Source organism: Schistocerca gregaria, unplaced genomic scaffold (genome assembly GCF_023897955.1).
Source record: "Schistocerca gregaria isolate iqSchGreg1 unplaced genomic scaffold, iqSchGreg1.2 ptg001145l, whole genome shotgun sequence".
NCBI classification, from domain to species: Eukaryota; Metazoa; Arthropoda; class Insecta; order Orthoptera; family Acrididae; genus Schistocerca; species Schistocerca gregaria.
This window is the reverse complement of record NW_026062477.1, coordinates 35001-40603: the sequence shown is the minus strand read 5'-3', so window position 1 is coordinate 40603 and position 5603 is coordinate 35001. Positions and strand designations below refer to the sequence as shown.

At 56.9% G+C, this 5603-nt stretch overlaps 2 non-coding genes across 2 annotated transcripts; both read right to left on the bottom strand.

Annotated features, from left to right (window-relative positions):
* Nucleotides 1-1013: 1013 nt before the first annotated feature.
* LOC126328906 (5.8S ribosomal RNA) lies at nucleotides 1014-1168 on the bottom strand. The gene has a single exon (XR_007562019.1). It is a non-coding gene; the product is annotated as a 5.8S ribosomal RNA (ribosomal RNA).
* A 355-nt stretch (nucleotides 1169-1523) lies between these two features.
* LOC126328900 (small subunit ribosomal RNA) lies at nucleotides 1524-3416 on the bottom strand. Its single transcript, XR_007562012.1, has one exon. It is a non-coding gene; the product is annotated as a small subunit ribosomal RNA (ribosomal RNA).
* Between the last annotated feature and the right edge of the window lie 2187 nt (nucleotides 3417-5603).

Genomic DNA, 5603 nt, shown 5'->3' with positions numbered 1-5603 from the left:
CCAGGTAGGTCTGTCATCCGGGAAGAACCGCGCGCGCTTGCCGGGAGCCCGAGCGCCCAAAGGGGCGAATCGACTCCTCCAGATATACCGCCGAGCAGCCAGCCAGGACACCGGGGCTCTGCCCAACAGACGCGAACCGAGGCCCGCGGAAGGACAGGCTGCGCACCCGGGCCGTAGGCCGGCACCCAGCGGGTCGCGACGTCCTACTAGGGGAGAAGTGCGGCCCACCGCACACCGGAACGGCCCCACCCCGCGGCGAGTGGAAAGGCAACCGGACACGACCCCGCCGCGGATTGCTCCGCGCGGGCGGCCGGCCCCATCTGCCGAGGGCGGGGGCCAGTGGCCGGATGGGCGTGAATCTCACCCGTTCGACCTTTCGGACTTCTCACGTTTACCCCAGAACGGTTTCACGTACTTTTGAACTCTCTCTTCAAAGTTCTTTTCAACTTTCCCTCACGGTACTTGTTCGCTATCGGTCTCGTGGTCATATTTAGTCTCAGATGGAGTTTACCACCCACTTGGAGCTGCACTCTCAAGCAACCCGACTCGAAGGAGAGGTCCCGCCGACGCTCGCACCGGCCGCTACGGGCCTGGCACCCTCTACGGGCCGTGGCCTCATTCAAGTTGGACTTGGGCTCGGCGCGAGGCGTCGGGGTAGTGGACCCTCCCGAACACCACATGCCACGACAGGCGGCAGCCTGCGGGGTTCGGTGCTGGACTCTTCCCTGTTCGCTCGCCGCTACTGGGGGAATCCTTGTTAGTTTCTTTTCCTCCGCTTAGTAATATGCTTAAATTCAGCGGGTAGTCTCGCCTGCTCTGAGGTCGTTGTACGAGGTGTCGCACGCCACACCGCCAGCCGGCTGTGCACGCTACCGAGAAAGCACCGGTATGCGAACCGCCAGGCGACGGGCGCGCATCGCACGTTTAAGGAGACGCGGCCGGCCACACAGGCGACCACGACACTCCCAGGCGCCCGAAGCGGGACAAACGCCGCGCGCTTCAGTATACGTAGCCGACCCTCAGCCAGACGTGGCCCGGGAACGGAATCCATGGACCGCAATGTGCGTTCGAAACGTCGATGTTCATGTGTCCTGCAGTTCACATGTCGACGCGCAATTTGCTGCGTTCTTCATCGACCCACGAGCCGAGTGATCCACCGTCCTGGGTGATCTTTATCTTTTCAGTTCTCCACCGTCTCTTTCAAGACAGTTGCAGAGGCGGGACTGAGGCGTTTGACGGCCCCTGTTCCATTACTTTGTGTCCAACGGCCTGACGGCCGATGGGCGTCGTACGGCTCCACACCGGAGCGGACAGGCACTCGGGCGAAAGTCATTCAAAACCGGCGCCAGGCGCCAGGTGCCGCAGGCCAGCCGCTCCAGAGCTTCAGCGCTCGTACCACACAACAACACTTGCGCTAGTTTTGAGAGGCACGCGTGGTTCCGCACGCGGCGCACGGCTACTGCCGTACAGGTAGCGTGTTGCGCGACACGACACGCACATCGAAAGACATGCAGTCTAGTCGGTAATGATCCTTCCGCAGGTTCACCTACGGAAACCTTGTTACGACTTTTACTTCCTCTAAATGATCAAGTTTGGTCATCTTTCCGGTAGCATCGGCAACGACAGAGTCGATGCCGCGTACCAGTCCGAAGACCTCACTAAATCATTCAATCGGTAGTAGCGACGGGCGGTGTGTACAAAGGGCAGGGACGTAATCAACGCGAGCTTATGACTCGCGCTTACTGGGAATTCCTCGTTCATGGGGAACAATTGCAAGCCCCAATCCCTAGCACGAAGGAGGTTCAGCGGGTTACCCCGACCTTTCGGCCTAGGAAGACACGCTGATTCCTTCAGTGTAGCGCGCGTGCGGCCCAGAACATCTAAGGGCATCACAGACCTGTTATTGCTCAATCTCGTGCGGCTAGAAGCCGCCTGTCCCTCTAAGAAGAAAAGTAATCGCTGACAGCACGAAGGATGTCACGCGACTAGTTAGCAGGCTAGAGTCTCGTTCGTTATCGGAATTAACCAGACAAATCGCTCCACCAACTAAGAACGGCCATGCACCACCACCCACCGAATCAAGAAAGAGCTATCAATCTGTCAATCCTTCCGGTGTCCGGGCCTGGTGAGGTTTCCCGTGTTGAGTCAAATTAAGCCGCAGGCTCCACTCCTGGTGGTGCCCTTCCGTCAATTCCTTTAAGTTTCAGCTTTGCAACCATACTTCCCCCGGAACCCAAAAGCTTTGGTTTCCCGGAGGCTGCCCGCCGAGTCATCGGAGGAACTGCGGCGGATCGCTGGCTGGCATCGTTTATGGTTAGAACTAGGGCGGTATCTGATCGCCTTCGAACCTCTAACTTTCGTTCTTGATTAATGAAAACATACTTGGCAAATGCTTTCGCTTCTGTTCGTCTTGCGACGATCCAAGAATTTCACCTCTAACGTCGCAATACGAATGCCCCCGCCTGTCCCTATTAATCATTACCTCGGGTTCCGAAAACCAACAAAATAGAACCGAGGTCCTATTCCATTATTCCATGCACACAGTATTCAGGCGGGCTTGCCTGCTTTAAGCACTCTAATTTGTTCAAAGTAAACGTGCCGGCCCACCGAGACACTCAACTAAGAGCACCCTGGTAGGATTTCAACGGGGTCCGCCTCGGGACGCGCAAGCACGCCTTCGGCTCGCCCCACCGGCAGGACGTCCCACGATACATGCCAGTTAAACACCGACGGGCGGTGAACCAACAGCGTGGGACACAAATCCAACTACGAGCTTTTTAACCGCAACAACTTTAATATACGCTATTGGAGCTGGAATTACCGCGGCTGCTGGCACCAGACTTGCCCTCCAATAGATACTCGTTAAAGGATTTAAAGTGTACTCATTCCGATTACGGGGCCTCGGATGAGTCCCGTATCGTTATTTTTCGTCACTACCTCCCCGTGCCGGGAGTGGGTAATTTGCGCGCCTGCTGCCTTCCTTGGATGTGGTAGCCGTTTCTCAGGCTCCCTCTCCGGAATCGAACCCTGATTCCCCGTTACCCGTTACAACCATGGTAGGCGCAGAACCTACCATCGACAGTTGATAAGGCAGACATTTGAAAGATGCGTCGCCGGTACGAGGACCGTGCGATCAGCCCAAAGTTATTCAGAGTCACCAAGGCAAACGGACCAGACGAGCCAATCCGATTGGTTTTGATCTAATAAAAGCGTCCCTTCCATCTCTGGTCGGGACTCTGTTTGCATGTATTAGCTCTAGAATTACCACAGTTATCCAAGTAACGTGGGTACGATCTAAGGAACCATAACTGATTTAATGAGCCATTCGCGGTTTCACCTTAATGCGGCTTGTACTGAGACATGCATGGCTTAATCTTTGAGACAAGCATATGACTACTGGCAGGATCAACCAGGGAGCTGCGTCAACGAGAGCTGAGCAGCCGGCCGCCCGGGAGTGTGTCCCGAGGGCCCGCGCGAACACGCAAGCGTCCGCTCAATTATTCTGCAAACAGGAGGAGGCTGAGCTCCCCTGCACGATACACCTCGAAACCCTCTCAGGTCCCGGCGGCGCGCAGCGCCGTCCTAAGTACTTGGTCGGGTTCGAGAGAGGCGCAATCGCCCGGAGATGGGCGAGTAGACGCTTTCAGTGCGAACACCCGTGCTCCCAACTGAGCTTGCCGCTGCCGACAGAGGCCCGGGAGCGTGCTGTCGTGGCATTGCCGGCGGGAAACAACACGCGCCACCTACGGTGACCGGCAGCTCCAACGCCAGCGCCACAGAAGGGCAAAGCCCCACTTGGGTGCAGAAGCGAACTCTCCCAGCACAGCGCACGCGCCAACACGTCCGCAGAGCTGCGATACAAACCACCTGCGAGAACCGCTGGGGGCGACCGAGCAGCAGACGGCGTCGCGACGCCGAGTGCCGGGCGGCGGCGCATCCTCAACGCACACAGTCCGCAATCGGACCAGCACACTGCAGATGTCCACCGCGCTTCGCACCGGGCTCGGCAGAACCCACTTTGGCCGCCTGGCGCCGCGCGCAGGGTGCGCCGGCGCATAGCTGGGACGCCAGCCGGGCCCGTCGGCCGGCGCTCCTGCCACTGGGCGCCCCCCACCAGCCGGCTGTAGTGCGTGCGCTCACGCAGCGCGCGGCCAGCACGCCGGGCGGCCCCCCCTCACCGGCCGGGGACTGTCCCGCCAAGCCACAGCCTCGTATCGCTTCATACCCACATGGCCAACTCAGGTTCGGGGGCATGGCGGGTACCGCCGAAACAACCGGTTCATAGATGTACCGATCGTCGCTATCACCGATGCACCTGCAGCGCGAACAACCGCTCAACAACTGATTTCCAGTTCATTTGCGGATCTTTGGCAGCAAACGTATACGTCAATCTACATTTGCGAAATCTACGATTCTGGCATGCCTGCATGTTATGTGTCACGACACGCTACATCAGCCCACATACACACTGCGGCATGTACACGAGAGAACACGTGGAAGATGGTCCGCGCACGTGTGCAATGTCCCTTGCGCGGTCGACTGTCAACCGGCCTCTGTAGCATGTCGCAGATGTGGAACGCGGTCCACCGTGCTATCATGTTGTGTGGGGCAATACGATTAAATAGGAAAACCCTCGTCGCTACATCAACAGACGGCTCACGCTGATTCCCGGCAGAGGGAGGAGGGGGGGGGGGGGGGCCAACATGCAATACTTTCGTCCGTACCTACCTACCACATGTCTGTACGGCGTACAACAGTGCAATCTCGCTGTAATGGGGAGACGAGACAAGTAGCATCGTGCACAACATATGGCCCTTATGATTCGCCATTGTAGGGCGCAGCCGGTGTACGGTCAAGCATGTGCCACATTATGTCACTCAGTACGTAACGACGGATGATCAGTGTGGGTTACGCGTACATCAGCGGACAGTCCACACAGGCCGTACCACAACGTACACTGACTGCATCGACAACCGAATGCAACTGAACAGCTGCAAGGCTCATTTCACAAACAAACGCCTGACCGACCAGCTTGGAAGGGCAGGAGGGGAGGGCGATATTCGTTCTGTAGCGGTACACCCTTCCAGTGGTTAGCGGGACTGTGTAGAAAGTACGCAACACTCGAAAGACCTTTATGTGAGGGTACGCACCATGGCATCAAGAAATACACATGACACCAGAGGATCCAAGCAGTGAACTATGTTCAGAGGGTTGCTGTTAGGCAAAGCTACATTCCTGTGACGTTACATGTGACAGTTAAGGTGCAGTGTAAGTTAGGTTAAGGTGCAGCGTAAGTTAGGTTAAGGTGCAGCGTAAGTTAGGTTAAGGTGCAGCGTAAGTTAGGTTAAGGTGCAGCGTAACTTAGGTTAAGGTGCAGCGTAACTTAGGTTAAGGTGCAGCGTAACTTAGGTTAAGGTGCAGCGTAACTTAGGTTAAGGTGCAGCGTAACTTAGGTTAAGGTGCAGCGTAAGTTAGGTTAAGGTGCAGCGTAAGTTAGGTTAAGGTGCAGCGTAAGTTAGGTTAAGGTGCAGCGTAACTTGGGTTAAGGTGCAGCGTAACTTGGGTTAAGGTGCAGCGTAACTTGGGTTAAGGTGCAGCGTAAC